General features: G+C 42.6%; 1 protein-coding gene across 14 annotated transcripts in view; it reads left to right on the forward strand.

The window, feature by feature from the left end:
• The window catches only part of Esrrg (estrogen related receptor gamma), a 631,549-nt gene that overhangs the window by 266,562 nt on the left and 352,565 nt on the right, over nucleotides 1-12,422 (forward strand). For 5 of the 14 annotated variants that reach the window (XM_052737972.1, XM_052737965.1, XM_052737967.1 and 2 more), the window contains exon 3: nucleotides 4,163-4,348. The exons of the other annotated variants lie outside the window; for them this stretch is intronic. The gene's annotated coding sequence lies outside the window, so the exon portion shown is untranslated. The remainder of the gene's footprint in view (nucleotides 1-4,162; nucleotides 4,349-12,422) is intronic. 14 annotated transcript variants of the gene reach the window in all.

Consider the following 12,422-nt stretch of genomic DNA (forward strand, 5'->3'; position numbering starts at 1 on the left):
CGGGGACCTGAACTTAGATCCTCTACAAGAGTATGAGCTCTTAACTGATGAGCCACTTCCCCAGTCCTCTTTCACCTTTCCGTAGGGCCACACTGGTGCCCCGTGGTATGACACTATTTCTGGGGAGACATGAACAGAGTCTGTTCACCCCAGATTAGTAACTGACTACACATCCTCTGTCTTAAAGAGCTACCCACAAAGATGAAACGTTTTAACCTGGAAGGAAACTTACTCAATAAGCCCAGGATCCCAACACATGAACCTTGAGGATATACTCAACCCCTGTCTAAAGCACAGCTGTTATACCTGTACTGATATCCTTGCCTTTTAATTCTAGCATCTAAGACAACTGTTTTTTTTTCTCCTCATTTGGGGCTATGTTTTCCTGATGGTATTAGACACCTAGTAACTTCTGGCTGGGTACAGGACATTGGGATGTGCTTTTCTGCATAGAAGGTGTCTTCTATTTTCATGAATATCTGAGCTTCACTCTGGGATGCAGTTGAGTTACTCAGCAATAGTTTGATTCCTTAGAATCTTCCTTTGAAGATCTAGTTGTAAACTGGAACAGTATTCATTTGGGAGCTCAGAATTACCCAGGAAAGGATGGCAACCTTCTGTGTACTCATGCTATACACCTCATGAGCAGGAGATTTCTTCTTTCTGAGTGTTGGGAACAGAAATTCTTCCTAGTCTTTGGGAAGCTTCGGGCATTGGTGCCCAGTTCTTTCTTTCTTTCTTTCTTTCTTTCTTTCTTTCTTTCTTTCTTTCTTTCTTTCTTTCTTTCTTTCTTTCTTTCTTTCTTTCCTTCCTTCCTTCCTTCCTTCCTTCCTTCCTTCCTTCCTTCTTTCTTTCTTTCTTTCTTTCTTTCTTTCTACCTTTCTTGCAGTTCTTTCTGCGGCCTTGGCTAATTTCCTTATATGCATATGCTAATTAGAATTCTGCTGAACACTTGAAGAGGACCATCTGCAAATCGGCAGCATTCTCTCTGCAGCACTGATTTCTCAAGTTCCCTGTCCCATGGATGTTAATTGCCCCAACCCCTGGAGACTGCCAACTTTGCTTCCTTCCTGAGGGTGTCCGCTGGGCTCTGCCTGCCTCTACCTCTATCATACGGTCTGCATTCTCTTTCAAAGGAATAAACTGGGACAGTCATAAGTCTAACCTCATTGTTTCTCATTTCTCAGAGAACCGTGCCACTCTTCACCGTCCAGAAACTTACAGGATTCTGCAAATTCTGGGCTTTGGTTATTGGTGGCTTGAGGCTAAAACTGTTGGCTGAATGCAGACATCACTGATCCTGTTGCTTTCTCCCTTTGTATCTTTTAACTCTTAAAGGTGTGTGCATGTGTGTACATGTTTCTATGTGTTTTGTGTGTATGTGTGTGTAGCTAGAATTTTCCTGCCTGGCCCACAGTCAGGACAAATCTGTCACCCGCCAGTCCCATAGTCGATCAGACCCAACCAAGTAAACACAGAGACTAATATTGCTTACAAACTGTATGGCCATGCCAGGCTTCTTGCTAACTGTTCTTATATCTTAAATTAATCCATTTCTATAAATCTATACCTTGTCATGTGACTCGTAGTTTACTGGCATCTTCACGTGCTGCTTGTCATGGCAGCAGCTGGCAGTGTCTCCTTCACTCAGCCTTCCACTTCCCAGAATTTTCCTCTCCTTGTCCCACCTACTTCCTGCCTGGCCACTGGACAATCAGTGTTTTATTTATTGACCAATCAGAGCAATTTGACATACAGACCATCCCACAGCACTTTCCCTTTTCTTTTTTTTTTAAAGAGGAAGGTTTTAATTTTTACACATCTCCAAAGCTAGCTTGGTGTATTTGGGAATTTGGGCATAGCTTCTTACTGCTTCCTACTGGAGGGGGGTGCTGTATCTTATGGGGACACAAAGAAAATTTTAGGATTATGGAGTAGCCCATGAGGGTGTATTGTCTGAGCCAGTTGCCTTGAAATGGTTCTGGATGTTGGATCATCTGGGCCTTGGTGTCATCAGAGACCTTTCAGGTGTTCTTGGCTGTTCAAACCTGATGTGTCTTAATCTGGAATAAATCCATAGCCTCTGGCTTTCTGTGGAAACAAAAGCAGAGCCTCCTTTCCAAAGCAACATATCCTTACATCCAAATTTTGAAGTCAAGGTACCTTTAAAATATACATTTTGGCATAACTCAACAACTTTTACAATCAAATGTTTTTCTTCAGTTATGAATATCAAAGAGAACATAATCCAGATTCTCTGTGTGGTAGCCATCTTTACATGGCTTATTTTTTATATTACCTTGAGCCTATTGTTTTAAACTGCAGCATTCTAAGACTGAAATAGCACTGTGGCTGCTGGCTACACCCACTTCAGCTTCCCAACATGGTGGTGGTACATTTTCCACCAGCTCTGGGAGCCATCAACTCTCAGAAATAGTGGGTCTATGCTTCTATCAAAGCAACGTGTAGCCCAGAAACCTCTTTTTTTGTTTTGTACTAGCAAAGGCTAAATCCACCACGCAGCTTAATGTGCCACTTGCAGAGGCCTCATTCCCGCCATACTGCAGGTCCAGCATGCATGTCAGGAACCCGCCATAGTAGTTCAAACACGCAGGCTGCTGCTAACTTGAAAGAGACAACTAGGAACTGTTTTTAGCTCCATTTTAGAATCTTTTTACTCAGGTTTTAGGTGGAAACTCTTGCCAACACGTTGGGTGCCATTTGTAGCTAGAATTTTCCTGCCTGGCCCACAGTCAGGACAAATCTGTCACCCGCCAGTCCCACAGCCACTCAGACCCAACCAAGTAAATACAGAGACTTATATTGCTTACAAACTGTATGGCCGTGGCAGGCTTCTTGCTAACTGTTCTTATATCTTAAATTAATCTATTTCTATAAATCTATACCTTGCCATGTGGCTCATGGCTTACCGGCATCTTCATATGCTGCTTGTCATGGCGGCGGCTGGCAATGTCTCCTTCACTCAGCCTACAAATTCCCAGAATTCTCCTCTCCTTGTCCCACCTACTTCCTGCCTGGCCACTGGCCAATCAGTGTTTTATTTATTGACCAATGAGAGCAATTTGACATATATAGCATCCCACAGCGTGTGTGTGTGTGTGTGTGTGTGTGTGTGTGTGTGTGTGTGTGTGTGTGCATGTGTGGAAGCCTGAAGTCAGCCATGGATATTATACTTCAGGAGTCACCTACTTCATTTTGAGACAGGGTCTCTCACAGGGGTACAAGGCTCCTGGATTTGGGTAAAGTGTGTGCGCATGAGTCTCAGAGTCCACCTATCCCTGCCTTGCCAGTGCCAGGACTATATGCCTACAATACCACACCCAGCCTCTTATGTTGATGCTAAGGATGAAACTCGGGGAGCTGGAGATGGAACTCAGGTCCTCATGCTTGCATGGCAAATACTGTCCTGACTGAGCCATCTGCCCAGCTGCTACTGTGTCTCAGCACACCTGGGAGTGAGGCTAGCTTCATGGGCTCATGGTTACTGAGAGTTCCTCATCAGCCAGACATTTGTTCTTCATATCATACATGGACAAGTTGATTTGGCCCTCATAACAACCTCAGGAGAGAAATGTCTCTGTTTTTTTGATGCAGCAGGTCAGGGATGAGTGACTGGCCCAGAGTGCCAGTAAACATGAGAGCCCATATATTATACCATTGTCTAAGCTCGCCCCTTGACCTGCTTCATAGAACTGCTGTCTCAAAGAGCTCACCATGGGAAGTCACCCTCCTGATAGCCACAATTTGGGACATTTATCAAGGTCTACTCAGTGATCAGGACAGGAATTCAAATCTTAGCATTCAATCTCCCCAGGCCTAGTTTTTCTCATTTATACACAGGGAACAGGGAGCAATCATCTCTACCAAGAGAGCGCCTGTGAAAACTGTAATGAACCTATGCAGTACTGGTGCCTTCCGTGGAAGATGAAATGAAACATCTGCCCATGCCCTGAGCCTAGAAGCCACTCATTGTCAATCAGAAAACAGTGTTATTGTGCAGCCCCACGAAGGCCATGTGCTGTCCTGCTTCAAGTTTTTATTTGATTACAATGTGTAGTTCTTTAGTTTTCGTATCCATCCTCTCCCTTTGCTTTTACCATCCTTTTTGAAGGCAGAGCTGTCTTTCCCTCTTGTTTTACAGGTAGAAAAGGTAAACAGAGAGAGTTAGAAGATTGGGCTGAGAGAGCCCAAGTTCATCCAGGTTTAGTGGTGCAAGCCTGGAATCCTAACACTCGGAGGTGAGACGAGAGGATCATGGGTTCAAGGATAGCCTAGGTGACAGAGCAAGACCCTGTCTCTAAAACAGACGGACAGACAACACCCCGAGGTAAGCAGGTGGCAGAGCTGACTTTGCAATTAATTTTAGTTTTCTTTATACTGTGGATGAAACGTCAGTGAAAACCTGAAACAAAATCTTTAAAGAAGAGTGAACTTTTAAGTGGGTATTTGTTCTGGAAGCTGTCCTTAAAGCTGAAAAAAAGGGGCACTGTCTTAGAAAACGGGAATGTGCTCTGTGAAATAAACCCTTAAGTTATTGGGAGAGACTGGATGGGTCTTTGGACTCTGGCTTGGGGAATATCAGTACCTGGTCCTAGTGCGGTGTTCCCATAGGTGGTAGGACACATAGAGTTGCTGAATCGATTTCTCTCCTCCTTCCAGACTTTTCCGTTGTGTGTATATTAAAGTATACATTTAATGTTTGTCTTTAAATATAATGACCTATTGGTGAAATTGCCACATTTCTTTTTCATGTCCAGAATTGAAACCCACACCCAATAGGAAGTAAAATTGGCCCTAGACAGTTAATACATTCTAGGTGGAGATACCTAAATCAGCAAAGAGTATTCTTTAAAGTAGCACCCCCCCCACACACACACCAAAGGCTAGTTAAGGGAGTCCAGGAAAGAAATGTCTTCAGAGAATTGTTTCCTAGCTGTTCAGAATACAGAGGGAAGCATCAGGCAGTGCCCAGCACCGGCTTGCAGACTGTCATTTCTCGGTTTGATGTTCCAGGGTTTAATTGTCTTTCATGTGAACAATAGCAGACACTCTCTGGTGTGCTATGCTAGCGTGATAAAAGGGGGTCGTTCTTGCATAGCAATAGCTTTTTTATTATTAGCGTAAAAAATTAGCAAGCTGGAAGTCGTTAGAAGGAGTTTCACTGGCATTAATTGTGATTCAGCCTGAATTTGTTTGCAGACCAGTGCAGCAAGACAATAGCAGAGAGAGAGGGAGCGATATTAATAGCCTTCTAGTTATTGCATCATTTTAGTGAGTCTTAATAAGGTGTCTGCTGTCAACCGGAATTTATTTTAAAAAAAAGACATAGTAATTGATGTATCCCAGTAAGTATGGATGAAGGCTCAACTTGATTAATGTATGGGTTTGGTTTTTAAGGCATTTTAAAAAGGCCTCTTAACAGGGTCTTGGGAGACTGGCGCTAGCCCACTGTAAACTCCCTCTCCGATGCTCGAAAACAGCCTGACAGCTGCTGATGTCTCCTGTGGCTTTTCCTCCTTTTTCCCTCTTCCTGATCAGAGAAAACTGAAGCAATATCCTCTTCGTCAATAATTGCAGTGCTTAAAAATCTTATAAAGGGATTTTGACTCTTCTCTCCAGAGAGGACTTTCCAAAGGTTAAATTAGTTTTACTACTGTGTACTTCAGAATATCACCACTTTCAATAAGGAATGGATTTGGTTTTTTAAATAAGCTGCTATTTTGTGGGTTCCTTGAACCTTGACCTGCTTTGACATAAAGTGTTTTGATGTTAGAAGTGGACTAGATCCAAAAGCAATTTCAGGTCAAGATAAGTTTTTGTCCCTGTCATGAGGATAATGTTCTTTGGGAGAGAGGGAGAGAGAGAGAGAGAGAGAGAGAGAGAGAGAGAGAGAGAGAGAGAGAGAGAGAGAGAGAGAGAGAGAGCTGTGAAGAGAGATATGGAGGCAGAAAGATTGAAGAAATGGCCATACCTATATGAAGTCGAGAAAAGCCAGTTTTCTCGTCTCCTGTGCATTCGTTTCTCTCCTTTGCTCCCACACTCTATTGACCCTGTTTCTTCCTTTCATGAAAAAAAATTTTGAAAGAAACAAGGCATGTGAGTTACAATCCCTGGGAAGATGAAGAAGGAAGGAAGAAAGGCAAAACCAGAAGCACTTTGGCCTCTGGTATCCATAGGTGTCAACACTGTCCCCAGGTCACGGGCCACCTAGATACACAGTTGAATCCAGCTGTCATCCTTCAGTTGGAGGAAGCTCCTTATTCAACAACTTGAATATGAATAGAGATGAAGTCCCTTGATTCCTGGTGTTTAGGCTTGTCAGGGGGCTGGTGTCAGCCAGGTAGGGACTGTTGAGTGGATAAAATGCAAGTGTGTCACATCGGTGAATTTGCCATCCATGGTTCACACATTCAGACTGGCTGCACCTTGGTGGTTTTGTCTTGACTCTGAGTTATGGCAGGATTTAGTTTTCTATTGCTGCTGGCAGCTAAATTATCTTTTGAATTTGCACAGTTCTATTAATCTTTCCCATTTGAATTTTCAAGTCTGCAAAATGGGGAAATAATGGTACCCGCAGCAATTTTTCTAAGGATCTAGTGCGATAATTTGCAGAATGCTTCCCCGAGGCTGGCACCAAACACAGATCTAAGTCTGCTCTACCAGCATCAGGAGTGACTGTATGCTGAAGGCCCCTGCTTCTTTCTGGGGTGCTGTTGCTAGGCCCATGGCTTGGTCCCCAAGCCATGATTCCAGTACAGTGAGCTTTAATGGAGGGAGGGTTGTTCTGTCTTTCAGAGCATGGAGTCCAAATATCATAGTAATTTCCTAAGCGATTTTGCAAAAGAAAATTACCTTTTATTTTCTTTTGGATTTGGATTATAAACCATATGAGGCAAATTCTTCTGAAGGAAAGCCTCATGTTTCCCCAACAAGCTTTTACCCTGACCCAGTAGACTCTCAAGTCCACAGATTCTGTCCTCCAGAAGTATCTTCAGAGGATAGAAATATGTAGGTGATTGGGGGATGTGATCAGCTCTTTCTGATTTCCATCAGACAAGACCTTCACATAGCTATAAATAGCTGCCTTCAGCATAGTAAAGATATTAGCATTTCTCTGAAATGAAAGCCTTTCTGTTTCTCTGGCTCTAAGACATGAAAGTAGAAAGGACCAATCTCCTCAGACCAGACACTTTATTGAATTATTGTAACCAAATGTATTGGGGTCTCATTTGTGTTCAATCTAATGTATACATATGGGTACCTATAAGGTATTTGTTAGATGCTAGGACACGTTCAGGGATGGATGAGACGACTCCCTGATATTCAAGAAGACAACAGTGCAATGATATCATGTAATGATGGACTGGGAGATGGCTCAGAGGATCAAGTACTTGGCACTCTGAGTGTGAGGGCCGGAGTTCAGAACCTCAGACCTAAATAAAAGCTGGGAAGACATAGCGACCACCTGTAATCCCAGCATGCAGGTGATGGAGACAGAAGCCAGGTGGAGACAGATGGCCAGACAGCATGGCAAGCTGGCCAACTAGAGAGGTCAGAATTACCAAGTCCAGGATCAGTGAGATTCTGCCTCAGTAAACAAAGGGTAAAGTGTCCAAGGAAAACACCTGACATCAACTTCAGACCTCCATGTGCACATAGACACACATGCGTGTGTATCCTCACACACATTTGGACCCATACATGTGTGAACATATACTTACATGCCTTTGAGGTGAGATGCAACATGATCCATAGTGGGTATTCAGAAGAAACTGGCAATATATGATGGGCAGCATCATATAGGCATGGAGCCCACTCTGAAAACATCAAGCTATACTTGGAAAGTTTGCAATTTCTCCTTGCTACTAGTCAGCCACTTGGTTTATACACACTGTTCAATAGAAGATGTCTGAGTAGTTTCTACCTTGAATTTATTCACTTCTATAGTTCAGCCATGGTATAGACCTTTATAAATAAGTTTATATCCTGGACTAAGACATTGAGAAATATCAAGTTTGGGAGAAGGTGTCAAAGGGTAGTGTTCAAATAGTCTTGGACACTTAGGTTAATACCATTTCTATACAACCCCATTTCCAGGGAACATCAGAAGCAGGTAGATTGTGCCTGGTGTATGCCACGGATTCTAGTAGAGTAAATTATTACATTCTGTCAGAGTGACTCAAGTGTATATTCGAGGCATGTGCTCATGAAACTATCTGTGAAGATCTCTAGTGGGAAGTGGAAGGTAACAGTGGGTGGGATGCATCTCTTGCACTGAGTGTTCTGAGTTCAGACTTAATTCTTGGATTTGGAAGTTTTAATTTCTTTAAAAAAATCAAGTTATTCAGCTAGGTCATTCTCACTATTTTGCTCAACAAATCTATTTTGGTTTTGAAACCCCATAAATCAAATTTCATTCAAAATCCAGTTAAATTTAAGTTTCAGGACCTGCTGGCCTATGGCAAATTTTTCCAGTGTTAAACAAGATATCAGAGAAAAACACATCTTGTCTCTGCAGAGATCATACACAGTCTCTTTACTGAAATGCCCACATGGCATGCTAACTTGTCAAAATATGTCTAGCAAACGACACGTTTAGCAAACCAGCAGGTTCATTTTGCAGTCCTGTCGGCTCGGATATTTGTGTTTTCAGTTGCCTATCTGTGAACTGTGGCTTCTATGCCCAAGAGTTTCCTGTACAGTGTTCAGGTACTGTTGCCATGACTATGATCTTGATCAGTGAGTATGGGTTCTTTACTAACATCCTTGTAATAGGCCAAGACCCCGGTTTTTGACCATTGCACCCAAGGAGAGGCAAACATTTGCCTTTACCCTCTTTAAAGATGTTGAGAAGGGCTTAAGGCTAAATATCAACTTAAAGGTACATTTATTTTTTAATTTTTTTATTTCCATCTATGTGTATGTGTGCATATTTGTAGGTGGGTATAAGCATGTGAGTATAAGTGCCCACAGAGGTCAGAAGAAGACACCGGATTCCCTGGAACTGGACTTACAGGCAGGTATGAGTCACCCTACATGGATGCCGGCAACCAAGTGCAGGCTCTCTGAAAAGCTGTATCTCTTCTGACTACTGAGCCATCTCTCCAGCCCAAAGGAGCATTTCTGAAATAATACAGGAAGCAAGCAGAAGGAAACCTTTGGGGCAAGATTTCTCTCCACTTTGAGCTCTTCACTCATATAGTGATCGTCCCAACAGCAAAGGGTCTGCCTAGTTCTTCTTGGGTCCTTCTTTCCTCCTTATCACATGTAGATTCTTTTTTGGTTTGTTTTGCTTCCTCATTTTATAAATTGGATGTCAGTAAGGCCCAGTTTCTTTGTTCACCCCGAGATGGTAGTGTGCTAACACTTGTTTGATGGGTCTTTATGGCTATCAGATCAGGATGAAATAAAGGAACTTAGTGGCACACGTGGAAGAGGCACCCTCCTACAGGCTGCCAGGCCATGATGATGTCTTAGGTTGGATGCTGTGATATACACCATAGGCCGAGGACCGTATAAACGGCAGAGGTTTATCTCTCACAGTTTTGGAAACCGGATGAGTTGAGGTCACAGTGGGGTTGTGCTGAGGTCAGTCTTCTGCATTGTAGTCCACTGGCATCTTCTTGTAACTCACCCAGCAGAAAGGAAAAGCTATGAATAGCTCCTGGTACTGTAAACAAGAACAGGAATCACAGGGCCAGGGCTCTGCCCTCGAGATGTGATGAACTCCCAGATACCTCACTGCCCGTGTCAGCACAGTGAGGGTTAAGATTTCACCATGTGCATTTTCAGTGGGACCTAAATATTTAGCTCATGACAGAGTGCACTAACACATTTTTCTGTATTCCAAAATTGACCTGGACGACAAAAGGAAGCTTTAAGAAAGCAAAGACAACTCATGGGTTTCGAGTCATGCTGAGTCAGAGCAGGCAACTTTTAGCAATGAGTGGGCACCTGGAAAAGTCCTCTTATTCCTTCTTTACTAAAAAAATGTATCATGCTAATCAGGCAAAAGTCTTTGCTTGTTAGTCCCTCCATATATTCCAAGATACCAGAAATTATGATTATGTCACAATATCTCATTGTGTATATAATACATTTAATAAAAATATGCTGGACTTTTTCAGTTATATTTTAATACACTCATATATATTCATTAAATAATAATTTGGTATAATTATTTAATAATATTAAGTAATAAACATATTATTTAATAAACTACATTTGCGCATGAGTACATGTGTGCAGGATGCACATGTGTGTGTTTTCTCGTGCATGTTGCTGTGTGTATGTGCAAAGTGTTGTGCATACGAAGGTCAGAAGTTAATGTCAGATGTCCTCTTTAATCACTCTCTACTTTATTTATTAAGACGGGGTCCATTTTTGAACCTAGGATGAGCCAGCTTGCCCCCAGCAGCCTCCTGTCTCTGCCTCCTGTGTGCTGGGATTACACGTGTCTCCCACACCTGTCTGGCTTTTATGTGAGTTCTGGGATCTTCACCCTGTCCTCACACTGGCAAAGACAAGCATTTTATTTACTGAATCATCTCCTAAGCCCACGTGAAATATAGTTTTATGTTTAAACTCAAACTTCTAGAGGGCCATGCCTCTAAGAGAAGATAGAAAATCAATAAAAATATAGTCAGCAAAATACAAAATTGCAGTTAAATATTCATTATGATTCATTTTCTCTCTGTGTCTCTATATCTTTGTCTCTCTCTGTATCTTTGTCTCTCTCTGTATCTTTGTCTCTGTCTGTCTCTGTCTGTCTCTCGCTGTCTCTGTCTCTGTCTCTGTCTCTCTCTCTCTCCTGAGCCCAGGGAATAGCTAGTATACCTAGCAAGGGCTTGGGCATTGAACGGCCATTGAACTCTTAGTTCAGCTGCGCTCTTAATTAAAATACACTTCTGTAGGTCTTTTGTCCCTTGCACTCTAGGCACACAATTCCTTTATAGACTCAGTTAAAGTGTAAAGCCTATGGTCAGTACATCAGCCATTCTTATCCCTACTTTGGAGAACAGCACAGTATTATTATGGAGAAGGAGAAGCCCCATGGGATGTTGTGTGTGTCCTTTTAGTATTACACTTTGCTTCTTTTGTTTTGAATGGACTGGAAGAATGTCCTTAACAAATGTGCGCTGAAAACTGGGCCAGCTGTAAGCACCTGCAGTCTCAGTGCTTGGCACCGTTGAGTGGAGACACCATTTGGGCCCAGACCATATCTCCAAAGTCAAGCCAACTAGTCACTACCAAATCTCCGATGACTGTGGTGAAAGAGACACTACCCCAGTGATTCACACAATTATTAGTGAAACATGAAGGGGTTTCTCTATATCTCACACTTAGCCTCTCTTCAGAAGTTGCCACTGTCTAGATGAAGTGTTTACTTTGAAACAAGGAGGGCAGGTTGAATAGTAACAATGCCCTTTAAGGATGTAAATATTAAAGAACTTAGGACACTTCTTGCTAGGAATAATATCCTCTAAAATCTTTCTAACTAGCATATTTTAATTGAACAAACACATGAGTTTCATTATGACATTTTCATGCACGTATATCATGTATTAGGATTACACTTTTCTCCCACTAATCTCTCTTGTCCCGCCCCACGCTCCTGTTCTACTGTCTCCCTTCTCTTCCCAAACGATCTGTCTTGTACTTGCATGCCTCTGAAAACTTCATTTCGATCCTCAAGAGAAGATGGGATGGCATTTGTCTTGTTGTGACTTTGTTCTTCAGTGTACTGAGAGCTCTGGCCACACGTGAATGTATGCAGCTTTGAGCCCTGGCTTGAGGAAGCTAGGGAGTAGGTTTCCCTTGAGACTAACCTGGGTAACATAGCAAGATCCTCATCCCCTCTCAAAAGAGAGAGTAAGTAATAAAAGGCAGGGGCTGGGGTAGGGCGTGGCGCAGTTGGTAAACTGCTCATCGTGCAAGCATGAGGACTGAGGTCCATCCTCAGCACCCACTTAGGAAGCTGGATGGGACAGCCCTGTCATCTCAGTGCCAGGGGGACAACGACAGTGGGTCGCAGGACCTGGCGGGCCAACCAATCTAGCTGAATCCGAGGTCCAGGTTGAGTGGGTGGGTGGGGGTCTCAAAATAAGGTGTGAGTGAAACACACACACACACACACACACACACACACACACACACACAATCACACTAAAATAATAAGTGAATTGATACTGACATCTTCTCCTGGACGTGGGAAGTAGCATATGGCATTTATGGGACAGTGTATTCAGATAAGCGAAGTAGGTAAATGGTGAAACACGTTGTCATTTAAAAAATATTTTTTATATTATTTCGTTTGAAGAAATAAAGCTAAGATTTAAAATTAATTAATTGATCGTTTCTTCAGCTATTTAAATTGTGTAAATATTTCTGTTTGGGTCTCA

Source organism: Peromyscus californicus, unplaced genomic scaffold (assembly GCF_007827085.1).
Source record: "Peromyscus californicus insignis strain IS unplaced genomic scaffold, ASM782708v3 Scaffold_14__1_contigs__length_90479793_seg_2, whole genome shotgun sequence".
Classification (NCBI taxonomy): Eukaryota; Metazoa; Chordata; class Mammalia; order Rodentia; family Cricetidae; genus Peromyscus; species Peromyscus californicus.